This window comes from Megascapheus bottae, chromosome 12 (genome assembly GCF_031878675.1).
Source record: "Megascapheus bottae isolate mThoBot1 chromosome 12, mThoBot2.hap1, whole genome shotgun sequence".
Lineage (NCBI taxonomy): Eukaryota > Metazoa > Chordata > Mammalia > Rodentia > Geomyidae > Megascapheus > Megascapheus bottae.
In genome coordinates this window covers 60,426,553-60,445,503 of record NC_143520.1, presented here as the reverse complement: position 1 = coordinate 60,445,503, position 18,951 = coordinate 60,426,553, and the positions used below count along the sequence as shown (strand labels likewise).

At 41.2% G+C, this 18,951-nt stretch overlaps 1 long non-coding RNA gene across 2 annotated transcripts; it reads right to left on the bottom strand.

Annotated features, from left to right (window-relative positions):
- Positions 1-1,817: 1,817 nt before the first annotated feature.
- On the bottom strand, positions 1,818-17,427 carry LOC150056632 (uncharacterized). 2 transcript variants are annotated; one of them, XR_016537239.1, is made up of 4 exons: positions 17,322-17,427; positions 16,083-16,158; positions 6,056-6,158; positions 1,818-2,774 (listed from the first exon to the last, which is right to left on the bottom strand). It is a non-coding gene; the product is annotated as an uncharacterized LOC150056632 (long non-coding RNA). The 2 variants fall into 2 exon arrangements; XR_016537240.1 differs by lacking the exon at positions 17,322-17,427 and adding an exon at positions 17,057-17,263.
- Positions 17,428-18,951: the final 1,524 nt, after the last annotated feature.

Sequence of the window (18,951 nt, the reverse complement as noted above, 5' to 3'; positions counted from 1 at the left end):
TCATTGAGCATTTACTGACTGACACATGCTGTTTGAAGTGACACAATCAGAGTGCAAGTAGTCCTCTGGGGTTTCTGTGAAAAAGTAGTGTCACCAGAAAATGGGTCTTATAAAACACATAGAGACTAGTTCCGAAACAAAAGCAAACCACACCTCCATGAACAGAGAAGCTAGGTTAATTGTCAGTAAAGAACAGACACAGGCTACTCATAAGGCAGAGTAGTCATGCCAACAGGTAGTCTTGCTTTAATCCCAATTTCTTGTCCTAACCTGTATCTTCATATGTGGAAAAGGAATGAGTATGGACATGTGTAATCAATAGTCATGTTTCTTCATACCCTGAGTATTCTTGTCAGCCATTGGTGTTCCTCTAAGAAAGGTTGACTAAATCACTTCTGGTAGAATATTCTGTCTCAATATTCTCAGAGCATTAGCAAAACTTCTTTACCTGACCTCAAGCTTAATCAAGCTTTCAGGAAATTCCTTCTTGCCTGGAGTTGGTTTCATCGTATTTTATTTTCTAAATCAGGAAAGCTTTTGTTTATTAGTCCACCCTCTGAGAAGCTGCAAGAAACTGTATGTACCCACACCCCTCTCCCAGATATACCCTTGTATATGTACATATATATTCATACACAACATAATCCTTCTGTCTCTTGCAGGGTCATATATGTGTGTGTACATACATACATACACACACACAACCTCTTTTTAAGTGTAAGAGGTGACCACATTCCCCTTATAAATCACTTCTCTTTCATTCTCAAATCTAACACTTCTCATGTAAAACCCAGTCCTCTTAAACACAATTCGAACCAATTGATAGACCTCCTTAGCGAAGAAATACAGCCGGCCACAATTTTCTGTATAATAAATTGTCATGTGCTTTAGGATAGCTTTATATTTTTCATTCTTTTTCCAAGTAAGTTCTATATTGTCACTGTTGGGGTTTTTAGCACTCTTTGCCTTCTGACCAGCAGGAAGGGCAAAGAGAACACACCCCAACTAAGATGAGACCCAGAAAGGTTAGGGCCGGCTGGCCGCCTTCACCCAGCCCTCCCTCTCCAGAGGGAGACACAGATGCACCAGGGAGACTGTCACGCCAGCAACTCATTTAATGGGAAAATACCAGGGGCTAAAGTAAGATGCAGGAGTCTATCAGCATAAAAGTAGGCAGGACAGGGGAGGTAGGTGCGGTCAGAGAGGGTGGCAGGGCCAATCCATGGGCTTGAGGTAGCCTTATTTTATATCACAAACCACAGCCAAACCTCCTTACCAGGAGACAGCATGGTTGGATTTCCAAAACCAGGAAGTGAGCACTGGGCCATGAGGTAAGTCTTTTACCCTTGATGTGACGTGCCCCACAGTCACTTCCTTTCCATCCACTCTCCCCTATACTTTTAGGCCTCTTTATTTCTACCTGTGTTTTTAGATATGTTTAATTTTCAAACATTCCTATGTCAGCAGCCAAGCACAATGTTTAAAGTTCATGATACTATCTCCTACAGAATATGATTATTCACAAAAGATGCTTTTGTGAAATATCTTTGAGTTGTATTATATTAAAATTCCTTAATATTTTGAGGGTTAAACACTGACATATATTTTGGATTATTGAAATATCTGTTTGAAGACAAAGTCCTCAGATGAAAAATATATCTACAGCTAAAAGTATTGAATCTCTCAAAAAAAAAAAACTCTTCAAAGAAACAGTCATCCCATTAAAAAATGGACTACAGACTTAAAGAGAGACTTCTCTGAAGAGGAAGTAAGAATGGCCTATAAATATATGAAGAAATGCTCAAAATCTCTGGCCATAAAAGAAATGCAAATCAAAACAACTTTGAGTTTCCACGTTACTCCAGTTAGAATGGCCATTATCAAGAAATCCAATAACAACATGCTGGCGGGGATGTGGCCAGGAGGGATGCTACTACACTGCTGGTGGGAGTGTAAACTCGTTCAACCACTATGGAAAGCAGTATGGCCATTCCTCAAAACACTAAACATAGGGCTCCCCTATGACACAGCAATTCCACTACTTGACATTTACCCAATCGCTCAGAAATAAGGACATACTAAAGCCACTAGAACAATGATGTTCATTGCAGCACTGTTTACCATAGCAAAGATATGGAACCAACCCAGATGCTCCTCAGTAGATGATTGAATCAACAAGATGTGGTATTCATACACAATGGAATTCTAGGCTGCCATTAGAAAGAAAAACATCGCCCTATTTGTAAGGGAAAGATGGAAAAACTCATATTAAGTGAAGGCTCTCAGGAAGAAGGAGTAGTGAAGACACCACTCTCAGGAGAAAATAGAAGGGAACACAGAGCCTTCAGGAAGGAGCAGAGGTGAGGATACCCTTCTCAGGAAAGAGCAGAAGTGATGACACAAGTGTCATGAGAGAGTGGAGGTGAGGGCACTGTTCTCTAGAAGGCACAGAGGTGAGAGCCTGTTGTTGGGAGCATGGAGCCATTTTTAAAGGCAGGGGATCTCACAGGTCCTCCTGTACCCTCCCTGCAACATGCTGAGGGGCAGAGGTGAGGTAGTCCTGCTCAGCTCCCTGCACAGAGCTGGTCCAGAAGCTGGAGGAGCCTCTGCAAGGAGTGGTGAAGTAAACAGCCCAGGGCCGTGGGAAATGCTGCTTGGGGAGGGCCTGGAGTCCTGGATGCTTCTGGTGCCTCTGGATTCTCTTCTCAGCACCCACCTGCGACAGCTGAGATCCATCCTGAATAGCTGACTGGTTAATAAAAGTCCATGCTGAGCTGAAGAGAAAAAAAGAGAGAAAGATGTCTGTTTGAATTTTTACTCATTGTATGAAAATCACAGTGCAAAATTAGTCTTCTTTACCTATAAACAGTAAAAAAAAAGTACATTGATACATTGATAACAATTCATAAAACTTTTCTTTAGATTTTCTATACAGTGTTCTTGTTTTGATTCATAAAATATATGATAAAAATGATTAAAATATCAATATGTCAAACAATAATAATAACTAACTTATTAGAAAGGTATTTTGAGTACTTTGTGTCTACAAGTGTGCATTTTTACATGAGTGTGTGTGTGTGTGTGTGTGTGTGTGTGTGTGCGCGTGTGTGTATGTCTGTGTCTGTACTAGGGCTTGTGCTCAGAGCCTAGGTTCTTTTTACTCCAGGCCACCACTTGAGTCACAGTTCTACTTTTTTATTTTTTTTCTGGTTAATTGGAGAGTAGAGCCTCTTGAACTTTCCATTCCTTGCTGGCATAAAACCTTGATCCTCTTGTGTCAGCCTCCTAGATATCTGGGATTAAAGGTATACACTACTGGGATTACAGGTATGCATCACAGTTCTTTCTTTCTTTTTTTCTTTCTTTCTTTCTTTCTTTCTTTCTTTCTTTCTTTCTTTCTTTCTTTCTTTTTTTCTTTCTCTCTTTTTTCATTTTTTGGTCAGTAGTGGGGCTTGAACTCTGGGCTTGAGCAGTGTCCCTGAACTCTTCAGCTCAAGGCTAGTGCTTTACTACTTGAGCTATAGCATTACTTTCTGTTTTCTGGTGGTTGACTGGAAATAAAAGTCTCATGGACTTTCATGCTCAGGTTGGTTTTGCATTGTGATTCTCAGATCTCAGCCTAGGATTACAGGCATGAGCCACTGGTATCTGGCTCCACTGGTACTTTTAACATGAAGGTTTTATAGTAGGTGTCCTTAATTTTAAATTCTTCATGAGTTAAGAAAAGGTAAAAGCTAGTATTCAAAAATGTGTAAATTACTTAAACATATCAATATAATTTTTTGCCACTCCTAGGTCCTGAATTCAGGGGTAGAGATCTGTCCTTTGGCTTTCTCAAGGCTAGCACTCTACCACTTTAGCCATAGCACCACTTCTGGCTTTTTCTCTGTGTGGTACTGAGGAATCAAACCCAGGTCCTCATGCATTCTAGGCAAGCACTTTACCACCAGGTCAAGCTCCTGGTCCCATCAACATACGTATTGTAGAATCAAATTAATAAAGAACATTGACTAAATTCCTATCATTGAACATTACCTTTGGAAAGTCACCATAAAAAAAGTGATAAAGTAAAAAACAGGGACTCTGTGGTCATCAACAGTTATAGAATACCAATAAGGAAATTAGTTTCTACTGTCAATTTCACTTCAGGGAGTAGTACTAACCCAGTCATTTGTAATTCAACATTAGGTATCAACAAAGTGAAATGAGACATGTCGCCCTTATTCAGAAGGCAATAGTGACTGTAGGACTGAAAATAGCAGGGCTTTTTTTTGTAATGGCAGATAGAAAACACCTTGAACATGTATCATAAAGCCTCTGCTGCAGGGCTGATTGTTTCCAGTTTCTATTGCTATACAACTATTCATAATGAACTTAGTGAGCATTTACTATTTTTATGGATTTTGTAAATCAAGAAATTGGAATAGATAGTATAGAATGATTTCTTTCCACTCCACGTGTTGAGCCTTGTGAGGACTGAAGGATTTGGTGTCTGGATTCTGGGACTTTCTAAAGATGTGTTCATTCAGAGTATGGCTGGCGCTTATTCTCAGTTTAGACTTCACTCCGAACCTGTGTTTGGAATATCTAAATGCTGCCAGGATTTCTGTGACTCCTGGGATCCCAAGGGGAATTAAACTTCTTGTCCAGCATCAAAAAGTTATGAAGGCAAGGTTTCAACTAGCAAAGCAGTCCTTATGGTCCTTTAGAAATGAACAAAGACTCAATACCAAAAGTACAGCAGAAAATACCTGACAAAGGCCCACTATTTAGAATATGTAAATAATTATCAAACTCAACAGAAAATATTAAAGAATAAATAAGATGCAAGAACAAATAAAAAGAATAAAGTGATCCACTGTATATTTCATATTCAATATTAGTCAAATTAATTAGTATCATTAACACTGGTATTTAATAGTTAATTAAATATTAATGAAATGCAATTTGAAACTACAATTAGATACTATCAAAATGCCTAAATTAAAAATATTAAGATAGCCAAATATTCACAGTACTGTACATAGCTAGAATACATTGCTGGTGGGAATGTAAAACGCTACCTTGTTCTTAGGAAAATCTGATTGTTTCCTTTTCCAGAATTAAGCATATTATTCATTTATTGTCCATTAATTGTACGCTTGGGTATCTACCTCCAAGAAATAAAAATTTATATTCACACAAAAACCTATGCTAAAGTGTTTAATTTGTAATAACTACAAGTTAAAACCACTGAAATATATTTTAATAGTGAATAATTACATACTAGTATGTAATAGTAAAACAACAAAATTTGATTTATACAACTTTGCTACATATATAGGGGCTTAGACTAAGTAAATAAGTAAGCAAAAATCTCATAGTATTTGACACCTTTTGTTAAAGTTTGTGAGATGACAAAGTTATAAAAATTAGTAACACATTATGAATTGCTAGGGGCTTGGGATTGGAGGTGAAATGATGGAGGTGTGAGGAAGTGAATTCATGGTAAGAAAAATTATGTCTTTCATGGTCAAGGAATTGTTCTATATTTTGACTGTGGCAGTAATCACCTGTGATAAAACCCAAATGTACATACCCAAAACACAAACAAATGCATGCAAAACTTGGGAAACAGAAAAAGGAATAGCGATTAAAATAATGTTTGCATATGAATCATCATATTGTTTCACAGTTATCCAAGGTGTTCACATGGGTGAAACTCAGTGGAGACTACATGGACTAATTATATGGACTCTAAATATTAGTTCAAAACACTGTATGTGAATATTAGTTATCTCAAAATAAAACGTTAAAAATTTGAAATAAAATTCTACTGTACAGGCACATTGTAACTGATTTAGCAAATGTACAAAGTAAAAGCTTAACAAGAAGTCATATCAATAAGAAGATTATTTTCATAAGAATAAAAATAACATAAATAGCTTTGCCATAAATAAATGAATACTAACCAGAAGGCAGTAGAATTATTTGTTTAAACTGCCAAAGGAGAATAGTTGCAAATATAGAATTCCATACCATTTTCTCATTGGCAGCAGTATGAAAAAGAACTTACCCTGAACTGGGCATGGGTTACTTGCCTGTAATTCCAGGAATTCAGGAGAACTGAGATAGGAAGCTTAGGGTTTTAGAACAGCTCCTCAAAATTGGTATGAGACCTTAGCCAAAAAAGCAAGAAAACAAACAAAATAAAAACAGGTTAACAGAAGTACTGAAGGTGTGGCTTAAATGACTGGGCACTTGCCTAGAAAGCCTGAGCCTGAATTCTATCCCCAATAACATAAATATAAAATAAATTATATAACAAAAATGTAAAAATAAAAACTTTTCCTTAAGCAAAGGAAAATGATTCAAAGCCTGAAAGTCAGAAATACAGAAAGGAGCATAAGTCATAAAAAATGTTCAATTTGTCATTATTCCTGGGGAATTCATATTTGTGCTCAATGTACAAATGAGGAAATTACAAAGGTTTTGAACAAATTTTAAAATTGAGTAAGGAATGTTTCTAAGTTAGGGTGGGATAAATGTCATTGTGTGAGATAACTGTAGAACTGCTAACTTATATTAAACTGACAAAAGATGCAGGAAGAAAACCTTAAGTTCAATCTAAGACTTGTATTTGTATATAGCCTAAAAATATTTACATTTCAAATTGTTTTAAGAAACAGAAAAATACAATGGCATTCAATTAAAATAAAAGTCAATAAAATTACACAAGAAAATAAACTTTTTAAGTCCTACATTATAATAAACCATTACAAATAAAAAATTAAGCAAGGGCAAAATGCTATCTGACATGGACTGGTTTTCTGTATAGATTGTAAATGAAAAGTTAAGGAAAAAAATAAGAAGTATTACCGGGTACAGATGGCCCATGCCTATAATCCTAGCTACTGAGGAGGCTAAGATCTGAGGATCCAGGTTCAATGCCAGTCCAGGGCAGGCATGAGACTCTTATCTTCTACAGTCAACCACCAGAAAATCAGAAGTGGTGTGCCTCAAGTGGCTGAGTGCTAGCCTTATGCTGAAGAGCTCAGAGATAGCACTATGGCCTAGATTTCAAGCCCCATGACCAATCAAAAAAGAAAAATCACATATCTACAAAACAAACACAGAAAATACATGGGATATAGTCCTTACTATCTATATTTTGGTCCTGAAGCCTGAATTCTGGGCCAGCATGTTGTCCCTGAGCTTCTTTTGCTCAAGTCTAGTTCTCTATCATGGGATCCACAGCATCACTTTTGGCTTTTTCTGTGATTAATTGGAGGTAAGTCTCACAGATTTTCTTGCTGTCAATGCTCAGAACTCAGCCACATGAGTAGTTATAGGCATGAGCCACCAGTACCCAGCTTAAATTTTTTGTTTTCTTTTTAGTTTTTTTCTATCTTTCTTTTTTTCCATCCTGGGGCTTGAACTCAGGGCCTGGGCACTGTCCTTGGGCTTTCTCAAGGCTAGAGCACTACCCCTTTGAGCCACAACACTACTTCCAGCTTTTTCTATTGTATGGTTCTGAGGAATCAGATCCAAGGCTTCATGTATGCTAGGTGAACACTCTACCACTAGGCCAAGTACTTGGCCCAGATTTTCCTTTCTAAAATAAAAAAGATGGATTGATTGAGATGCTGTTACATTCACATATAATACTGACATAGGAGATGATTTCAAAGAATCTTTTAGTGTTTTATTCCAGCAATGAAAATTTTCTTTTCCTTTTGTTATTTATTTTAAATTTTCTTTTTCTTGTTCACTTTTAGTCCTCTCTCTCCTAATTTCTTCACCTTTTTATTGGTGCTGGTATAAGGATTTGAAACCAGGGCCTTGTAACTTGCAACCTTGCTCTGGTTCTCAGCAACTTCAGTCATGCTTCCAGTCCAAGAATTTACTAGTTAATTGGAGATGATGTCTCAGTATTTTTTGTTTTTGGTCTGGGCTGATTATCCTCTATCTTAAGAACTCAGCTTTCTAAGTAGTTAAAATTAGAGGAAAAAGTCATCTGTGCCTGTTTCTTCTTAAAAATCCATGAAATTATTCGCTGACTTGAAGAAATTTCATTAGATATTCTGGTTTTGTACTTAACTTGTATATAATACTGTTAATTCTGCCAGTACCAGGGTTAGTGCAAGACTGCATTCAAATAATGCAAAGCTTCAGTTGCCCACAGCTGTACCCTAATTGGTTACATCTTTTTTTGCTTTCTTTCTTACCCCATCTTCCTTCTATTACTTTTTGATTCTTACTTCAGATGAACACATTGAATTTGAATTTCTATGTAGAAGTGTGGAAAAGAAGATACAAAATGTCACTACATAGAAAATCCTATAATGTTTTGCATATATATATGTGTGTGTGTATGTATACATATATATGGAAGACATATGTAAGTGAAAGAGAATATATATGTGTGAAAGAGTACAAGAGTGAGGACTCAATAACTGCATACCTGTAGGGAGCCGGGACAAACGCCATTAGATGGTGCCCGTTTCCTGACTCCTTAGAGGTAAACGACTTCACATAAGGCAATGCGGTGCTCGACTACGTGTCCTAAGTTATGCGCATGCGTGAGTCACATGATGATCCCTGGCCAATCCCGCGGCACCTCGTTGTGGCTGTAGGGCGGCAGCCAATGGTGGAGCGATCCGTGTTCCTGTTCCCTATATAAGCTGCTGCTTTTGATGCCTCGGCCTTTTTCGCTTCCTGCTCCCCCTTCAATCAAAAGGCTCTCCATTAAAGTATGATTTGAGAAGAATCCTCGCGTGGTGGTCGTTCTTCCTCGCTGGTCGAGGAGCTCGCCGCAACTGGTGCCGAAAACCCGGGACCCTGGGAAGACAGGACGACAAGCGAAAAGGCCGAGGAGGATTCAGAACTCAACATACGGAGAGGAGACGTCGGTAAGTATCAGCCTGATCAGCTGAGGTCCCCAGATATGCTGTTTCTTTGGGTACAATTCTGGGTGCTTGCTGTTGTCCTTCCTTGCTTGCTGCTGGTGTGTTTTTGTTGCATTTGTCTGCGTTGCGGCAACTCACAGATTGTTAAGAGAGCCAGTAGGACATTGAGGAAGCACCAGGATAGTCTCTCCGAGGCAGAATCAAATGGGGAGGAAAAAGGTAGGCCAAAAAGAAAAGGGAAAGAAAATAAAAAAGGGAGACTTTATGTCAAAGAACAGAGGGTGGACGCACCCTTTCAAGATACCGGGCAGGAGGGAGATAAGGAGGACCAAGGCATAAGAACAATGGAGCCGCCCCCAGGGCGGTCTTACCCGGATCCGGGCAGGTTTCAACTTTTACAAATAAGGGAGTCTAGAGATGAGGAGCTAAACAATTCAAATGAGGAGTTAAGCAACTCAGATGAGGAAGTGACTAACAATTCAGATGAGGAACAGGACCCGAAAGAGGGAAAAGGCTTGGAGGAGGCGGCTGCTAGGTATGAGGAGGGTAGGTATGGAGTTCAGCGACCTCTTCTGGCCGGAGTGTCTAAAGGAAATGAACAAGAGAGAGCCATGCCCTCTGCGCCCCCGCCTTATCCTGTGGCGGCGGGAAAAAGTCATTTCATAAAAGAAAGCACGTGGTCCCACCTGGCGGCTGCGTTCCCAGTTTTTGAGAACCCAGTTACCCAGGAGAGGACCTTTGAACCAGTCTCCTATAAACAGTTAAAGGATTTGATGGAGGCAGTACGTAATTATGGAGTTACGGCCAGTTATACCACTGCCTTGCTTAGAAGACTAACTGCTAATGCTATGACACCTAATGATTGGTATGAGGTCGCGCGGACATGCCTCAATTATGGACAGTTCCTTGACTTCAGGTCTATAGTTATGGACAGAGCTCAGGCTCAGTATAGAGTAAATGTACAAGAAGGGCGGCCCGAGTGGACTGTGGACATGCTCCTAGGGCAAGGACAATGGGCTGCCGATCAGACAAACTTCCCCTGGGATGTTTATAAACAAATAAATGAGGTTTTTTACAAGTCCTGGAGGGCAATCCCAAACAAAGGCCAGGTCACGGGCAGCCTCACCAAAGTTACTCAAGCTGTCACGGAGCCATTCTCCGATTTTGTGGCCCGTGTGCTCGAAACGGCGGAGCGCGTTTTTGAAAATCTTGAAGCCTTTATGCCAGTTGTCCAACAAATTATTTTTGAGCAATGTACAAAGGAATGTCAGACAGCTATTATGCCGGTCAAGGAAAAGGGCCTGGAAGCATGGATAAAAGCCTGCAGAGAAATAGGGGGGCCATTAACTAATGCAGGCCTGGCTGCAGCTGTACTGTCAGCCACCCAAGCGGCCAAGGACTCTAAAGGTAAAGGATGCTTCAAATGTGGCCAACTTGGACACTTTAAACGCCAGTGTCCCAGAACTCCCCAGGGTCCTCAGGGAGTTCAAAAGGTGCCAGGAACATGTCCTAGGTGCAAGAAGGGAAAACATTGGGCCAATGAATGCAAGTCAGTAAAAGATATTAATGGACAGCCCATTCCTTCTCTTAGTGCAGACCAGGAGCCAAAAAACGGGATAAGGGGCCCCCGTCCCCAGGGCCCACAAATTTATGGGGCACTTCAGACTCCGGCACCTGTTCCCAGCCTGCAGCAGCCAGTCCGGCCAGAAGGTCAACCCCAGGCTCCGCAGGGCTGGACCTCTGTGCCTCCTCCGGATTGGTCTTAACTCCAGCCACGGGAGTACAAATATTGGATACTAATGTAACTGGACCATTAGAAACAGGCACGGTGGGATTGGTGTTAGGGCGCTCCTCCTCCACCTTAAAAGGACTAATAATTTTCCCGGGCGTTATAGATTCTGACTATTCAGGAGTAATCAAGGTTTTGTGCCACTCCCCTTACGGAGTAATCTCTATAGCCCCGGGAGATAGGATTGCCCAGCTTTTAATTCTACCTTCAAAACATGAAAACCTTCCTTCACTACAAAAGGAAAGGGGAGCCGCAGGCTTAGGCTCCACAGGGATTGATCTTGTGTGCCTGTCGATGGAATTGGACCAGAGACCCATGCTATCCCTACTAATAGAGGGAAAGTCCTTTCTTGGCCTGGTAGATACCGGAGCCGATCGGAGCATTATTCAATCAAAGGCCTGGCCCAAGCAGTGGCCATTACAAAAATCTTCTCAAACTTTACAAGGACTTGGATATGCTAATGCTCCCTGTGTCAGTGCTAAAGAGTTAGTGTGGAGAACTGAAGAAGGCCAACAGGGAACAATCCAACCGTTTGTAATCGACGTCCCTGTTAATCTCTGGGGACGGGATGTGCAACAACAATTAAAACTTAAACTGACTAATGATTATTCAGAAGTTAGTCAAAACATCATGAAACAGCAGGGATATGTTCCAACTCAAGGGCTTGGCAGATGTCTTCAGGGACGCCCAGAGCCCGTTGAGCCTGCTCCAAAATTTAATAGGAAAGGATTGGGTTTTTCCTAGGGGCCACTGAAACAAAAGCTTCCATCAATAATGCGGTACCCATACCCTGGTTGACTCAGAAATCGGTGTGGGTCCCCCAGTGGCCCCTTTCACAAGAAAAATTGGAAGCTGCAAAAAATTTAGTTGAGGAACAGTTAAAATTGGGACACGTTGAGCCCTCTGTATCTCCCTGGAACACACCCATTTTTGTTATTAAAAAGGCTTCTGGCAAGTGGAGATTGTTACATGACTTAAGGGCAGTAAACGCGCAAATGCAGGTCATGGGACCAGTCCAGAAAGGACTTCCTCTACTTTCAGCGCTGCCCCGAGATTGGCCTGTGTTGACCTTAGACATTAAAGATTGCTTCTTCTCAATACCCCTTTGCCCTGAGGATAGAGAACGTTTTGCCTTTACGTTGCCCTCTGTTAATCATGAACAGCCAGATGTCCGGTATCAGTGGAAGGTCTTGCCTCAAGGCATGGCTAATAGTCCGACTATTTGTCAACTGTTTGTGGATTCGGCCCTGCTGTCAGTTAGACAGGAGTTTCCCCTGGTAAAAATCATTCATTATATGGATGATATCCTGCTAGCTGCTTCCTCTCTTGAGGTACTTCATAGAGCCTATCAACAGGTGGTTTCCCTACTTGAACAGAGAGGGCTTATTATTGCCCCTGATAAAGTACAACAATCCAAGGTGGTAAAATTCTTAGGTGCCATTGTTACTCCTGCCTTTATTCGACCTCAAAAAATTTCTATTCGAACTGCCCACCTAAAGACACTCAATGATTTTCAGCAACTGTTGGGAGACATCAACTGGATCCGAGGATATTTAAACATTCCTCGAGCAGAATTACTGCCTTTATTTTCCATTTTGGAAGGTAACCCGGATGTCACATCTACACGAAAACTTACCCCACAGGCTTTTGCGGCCCTAAAAAAGATTGAAGAGGCAATAATTAAGGCTCAAGTGTGTCGTTATAATCCAGGTCAATTACTTATGTTGTGTATTTTAAAGACAAAGAATTATCCTACAGGGGTCTTATGGCAGGACGGCCCTCTGTGGTGGCTTCATGGTAATTCTCTTGGAGCAAGAACTGTTCAATATTTTCCTGAGCTTGTTGCAACTCAAGCCCTATTGGGCCTAAAGTGTTGTTTGATGCATTTTGCTAAAATACCTGATAAATTAATTATTCCCTATACCAGGAATCAGGTGGAAACTTTGGCTGCCACTGTGGATATATGGGCGATTTTATTATGTGCCTTTCCCAATATTATTGATAACCATTATCCCAAGCATCCCTTGCTTGCCTTTGTAGAGAGAAATTTGGTTTATTTTCCTATTATTACCTCTAAGAAGCCTTTGGCTACAGCCTTGACTATTTATACTGACGGGTCAAAAACTGGCCAGGGTGCCTTTGTGGTGGAAGGTCAAAATCCAGTCGTGTTATATTTTCGACCGGATGTTCCCCAGGTCACGGAGTGCCTGGTGGTTCTAGAGGTGTTTAAAAGATTTGAAGAGCCCTTTAATCTTTTTTCTGATTCACAATATGTTGTTAATGCTGTTAATTCTCTTGAAGTCGCCGCCTCAATTAGGCAGGCCAGCATGGTTTCTAACATATTATTACAGATTCAATCCCTTATTTTGGCAAGAAAGAATCCCTTTTATATAGGGCACATGAGAGCTCATACCTTGTTGCCAGGTCCCATGGCTAAGGCTAATGCCCAGGTAGATCAGGCAACTAGGGCCATGGTTTTGACAGCTATTGATTCTGTAGAATCAGCAAAAACTTTTCATCAGTTATATCATGTACCTGCTAATACTCTTAGAATAAAATTTAATATAACCAGACATGAGGCACGAAATATTGTTAAAGCCTGTCAGTCTTGTGTGATTTTTCTCCCCTCTCCTAATGTGGGGATAAACCCTAGAGGCTTAAAACCAAATGCCCTATGGCAAATGGATGTTACTCATTTAGCGGAATTTGGAAAATTAAAATATTTACATGTCTCAGTGGATACCTATTCTGGTATAGTACATGCCACACCCTTGGCAGGAGAAAAGGTTTCCCATGTAAAAGTACATTGTTTAGAAGCCTGGGCGGCCTGGGGAAAACCCCTTCACTTAAAAACTGATAATGGCCCTGCCTATACTTCTCATGGTTTCCGCGCCTTTTGTGCGCAAATGCAAGTAGCCCATACAACAGGGTTACCATACAATCCGCAAGGACAAGGAATTGTGGAAAGAACCAACAAAAAATTAAAAGAAATACTTCAAAAACAGAAAGGGGGAATTGCGGAAGGAGCATCTCCCAGGGAAAGACTTTCCCTTGCACTTTTTACTTTAAATTTTTTAATTTTAAATAGTGATGATAAGTCAGCAGCAGATAGACATGCTGCCCAAAACCCAAAAATTATAACTGAGATGGTTAAATGGAAGGATGTTATTACAAATAATTGGTGCGGACCGGATCCCGTAGTAAGGAGATCCAGGGGAGCTGTTTGTGTTTTTCCACAGGAGCAGGAAACACCGCTTTGGGTCCCATTGCGATTGACGCGAAAGGTGGAAGGAGAACCCGAGAAAGGCACTGATGATGAAGATCATTCTCATGTTGGTGGTAATACTAGCAGATCCAGTGATGGCCCAGGAGAGGATTTTGTGGGCGCTGATGAAGATCTTTCCAATACCGATGCCTGTGAAGCATGACGCTCGTGGTTTCCGGTATCTTTTCACGACCAATTCATCATTGCAGTTCTTCCCATGGACAGACAGTTGGACAATTATGTCTTTACCGTTAATTTATCAAGGCAATTAGGTCAAATGTTAACTGGACAATGGTCACATGATTTTGAAAACCTTACAAGCCAATTGAGATATGAAATTATGATTGTTAATTCAACCAGGGTAAATGTGGCCCCTTTTCGGGAAAATTACTGATTGGGTATTACAGGCGTCCTCCTGGGTAAAAGAATGGGCTGGAAGTTTAGCCTTATTGGGATTAATGATGTGTGGGTTGGGGATTTTGTGTTGGATGCTATGTAAAATGAGTTATAAACGAAAAGGAGATAATGCTATTATAAAACAGGCTTTTGCAGCATTAGAAATGCATGACTCCCCCCAAGTTTGGTTAAGTATGCTTGGAAAGAAAAGGACATGTGGTCTGCCTATGGTTGGTCTGTCGCCTGCAAGCCCAAACACAGAGAGATAAGGTAGTGATTTTCGCAAGCATTAGCCGCCTTGGAAGTTGGATCCTCACCCCAAATATGGCTTTCAGCCTTAAAGGGCAATTGAGCCTATTTTTCTGCATAGCCTTTGCACCCCGGGGGACAAGATCCCATTGCACAGGGACAGGTATGCAGCTTAAGATCTGGAGCAAACAGGATGTGAGGCGTATGCACTGCACTTGGGAAAAGGGAGATGCCTTTTCTCGAGAAGAGCATGTCTGTTTGCATGTGGGTAGATGCCAAAATTTCCCACCTCTGAAAAAAGGGCATCGGACTGGCGGGTCACCCTCTGGGAAAGAGCCTGGAGAGGAGGCCTTGCATTGTCCTTATCCTCTTCAGAGAACAGACCCCTACTCTTGCCTGATGCTCAAAACAAGAAGGGGGAGCTGTAGGGAGCCGGGACAAACGCCATTAGATGGCGCCCGTTTCCTGACTCCTTAGAGGTAAACGACTTCACATAAGGCAATGCGGTGCTCGACTACGTGTCCTAAGTTATGCGCATGCGTGAGTCACATGATGATCCCTGGCCAATCCCGCGGCACCTCGTTGTGGCTGTAGGGCGGCAGCCAATGGTGGAGCGATCCGTGTTCCTGTTCCCTATATAAGCTGCTGCTTTTGATGCCTCGGCCTTTTTCACTTCCTGCTCCCCCTTCAATCAAAAGGCTCTCCATTAAAGTATGATTTGAGAAGAATCCTCGCGTGGTGGTCGTTCTTCCTCGCTGGTCGAGGAGCTCGCCGCACATACCCAAAGCTATGGACGTGGTAATGGAAATATAAACATAACTATATAGACATAAAAACCTATGACTCTATAGAAATAATGATTTATTTCATAAATTCATATGTTTCTATGATATACAAACCCTTAGCCTAATTTTGATTAAGTTCTAAATACTAAGTCCCAGAGATTGTAAATAGAGATTCCCCCCTTGAACACTTGTTTGTTAAACTTGTCATTTAAAATATGATGTAAAAATCAATGTTAATAAATTCTTTAATAAAAAATGAAATAAAGAAGAATATATATATATGTATATATGTGTGTGTATGTAACACATGTACACATGTCACATATACCCCAAGGAGTGGCATAAACATACCCATTACTCTGTATAATCATTAACCATATTCTACCTCAATCAAAATGCAACAATTTTTAGTACAGAATTTTTCAATTGATCCTAAAATTTATTCTAGTTAGGATCCAATAATCAAAACACATTCAAAGACCAAAATAGTAAATTGAGTTGTCTATACATCTAGACTAGAGAATATGCGGTTGGAATGAATGTAGTTAATTGCCTATAGTCTAGGTATAGCCCGTTACTATGATTTTTGATGAAGAACAGTAAGTGTAACATTTTTCAGGTGACCTTTACCTCACAATGTACATTAAAAATCCCCCCCAACACATCTAGTTCCAAGGGGTATTGTGTATTTAAATGTGAAAGAGACAAACCTCCTTAGTGTAACATTATCAAAGAGTCTAGGAAAGGAAGTCACAAAATGATGAGATGACCCATAAACAGAGGCAGCTGTTGGGAACAAGAAAAAGTCAAGCATTATTAATTTTTCAAGGTGATGTATACATTTGTATGCAAATTCATTTGTGATTATTGTTCTGTATATTTTCATTTGAGGTTTTGTATGTGTTTGATAGTTTACCTTTAATATTTTTTTTGCCAGTCCTGGGCTTGAGCTCAGGGCCTGATCACTGTCCTTGGACTTTCTCAAGGCTAGAACTCTACAACTTGAGCCTAAGCACCACTTCTAGCTTTTTCTATATATGTGGTACCAAGGAATCGAACCCGAGTCTTCGTGCATGCTAGGCAAGCACTTTAACCACTACGCCAAACTCCTGGCCCCTACCTTTAATATTTTTAAGCCAAAGCAAAGTTGTATACAGTTATTGTAATGTCTGCCAAAAGGAAACTCGATGCAGTTCAGAAGAGAGTTTATTGTGTGAGGAGAGAGCAGACTCCTGCCACCCAAGAAGAATAGGACAGAGCAAAAGAGCTTATGGTGGGAAGTGAGAAATTACATAGGGGAAGGGTGTGGCCTCAGCAGAAGTAGATGTGATCTCAGAGGATGGAGAAATTCCTCAGACTGGGGGACTTCCCTGCCATCAGACATGCCAGTTGCCAGGGTTACAGATGCTAGGCAGGGATTTCCAGGGTGCAAGGGGAGAGAGCCAAGGGAAGAAGTCATTTGTTACAGGTGCACCTAACATTCTGCCTTCTGAGAGTTGTAAAGGGCACTAACTCTGGCTACTTGCTGCTAAAAAGAGGTATCAACATTGAGGGTAGAAGGGGTGGATGCTATTTATCTAGAAGACATCAGTAACAATTCCATGGTAGTGAATGTGCATATGGATCCTTGGAAGTCTTAAGATGAAGGGGTCTCATCTTCTTCAGAGATGTGAGACAGCTTTACCTTGGTAGGTCCAAGAGAAGAGCAGGAATACTTTCACTCTTGACAGAAGAAACTACTGTGGCTGTGCACTGAGCTAAACTGCAGTAGGAGCAGTCAGCAGGACCTGGTGAGGGCCTGTCCACTTAGGACGTAAGCCAGACAGATTAAGGGTCTTGAGAAAGACTTGATCCTCAGGCAAAATTGGAGGAGAAGGAAAAGGGCTTTGAGGGACTTAAGGAGCCTTAGAAATGGGACAGCAGGATAAGACTAGAAAAAGAAAAGTTACCTATTCTAATAGGTAGTTGTACAGCACGTAATAAGGCCATCTACACCCACCACTAGAATCTGGGAAGGAAAAGATAGGCTGGAACACTCAGGTAACAACAAATAACTGGCTCCCATGTCCAAAAGAAAGGATACAAGTAGCTTGCCTGCAACCTGGAGACATACCCTGGGCTCCTCCATTGTGATGCTTGTGGGCAGCGGCCCTGGGTAACATCATACTTCTGTTGCTGAGAGCTGAGTTTCTTGGATAAGTTGGGCTCCTCCCCATGTGTGGGGGCTATGGGAGGGACTGGCCCACATTGCAGAGATGAGGAGGCATAGTCAACTCCCCAGTGTCCCAGCCATCCGTACTTGGGCAGGGTTCAGTCAGTGCTCTCAGAGCAGGGCAAGTTCTTGCCCAGTGGCCTTCCTTACCACACGTAAAGAATGGTCTGGGTGGTGTGCATTAGGTACCTCTTCTTTGAGGAGCCCAAAGGCAGCAGCCAGGAGCTGGCTGTAGACAAGAGTCACTCACCAGGGGAAGAAAAGAAACATTGTGGGGGGGGTGGGGGGGAGGGTAATGGGGACCAAGACATGTGAAAGGGTATCAATATATGTGAATTAATACACCTTCTATCTGGCAAATATCATGTAACCCTTTTATTAATTACAAAAAAAGAAACACTGTAGAGAATGCACAGCCAGCAATGGGAAAGGCAGAGGTCTGGAGGTGGCATTTCCTTTCTTGCTTGGGTTTGAAGGGGGTGGGTGGGCAGAAGGTGAATTGACTCTCAGAGAAACAGAGGGGATCCAGTGACTCCTGACCCTCATCGCATCTGAGTCATGTAAGGTCTGACAAAAGGAAACCACTCAATTGAGGAAAAGAGGGTTTATTGGGTGAGGAATGAGCAGACCTCTTGCGGCCCAAGATGGATTGGATGGAACAAGAGGGCTTATGACAGGAAGTGAGAGATTATATAGAGGGAGGAGTGTGGCCACAGCAGGAGTGGATGTGATCTCAGAGAATGGGGAAATAACTCAGGATGGGGGACCTCCCACTGCCCCCAGGCATGCCAGTTTCCAGGGTTACAAGTGCTGGAAGGGATTTTCAGGGTGGGGGAGAGAGCTAAGTGAAGGAGTCATTTCTTCCAGGCAGACCGAACAGTTATGTGGTACTGTGCAAAATTCTGATACATTTATATATACATGTATATTTATATACACATGTACATGCATATGTTAACATTTATTTGCTCCTTGTGTTTAAAATATGAAAAATTTCCTCTGCCTTTTAAAATTTCTACAGACTTGTAAAATTTTCTCCCATTTCTCTTTCCTTCATCTCTCCTCCGTTTCTTGTTAATACAGTTCTATGCATTTTTAAGTGAATGCAAGAGCTTTTTCCTCCATAAAAGTTATTTTAAATATGAGACTGATCAGCAGCCTAGTGCCATGGTGGGTTTAGGAGCAGTTGCTGACACTGCATTCTTACCACTCATATTTGTCCTTAACTCTATCATTGGTGAATTCAAGGCTAAGTGCCTGAAAAGGTGAGAAACAAGGCTGTGGTTGGATTTTGTGTCTAAAACACAAAAATCAACCAATTTTTATCTCACATCTTTTCAGAGCCTGGTATTGAGTGCTCAATTTAT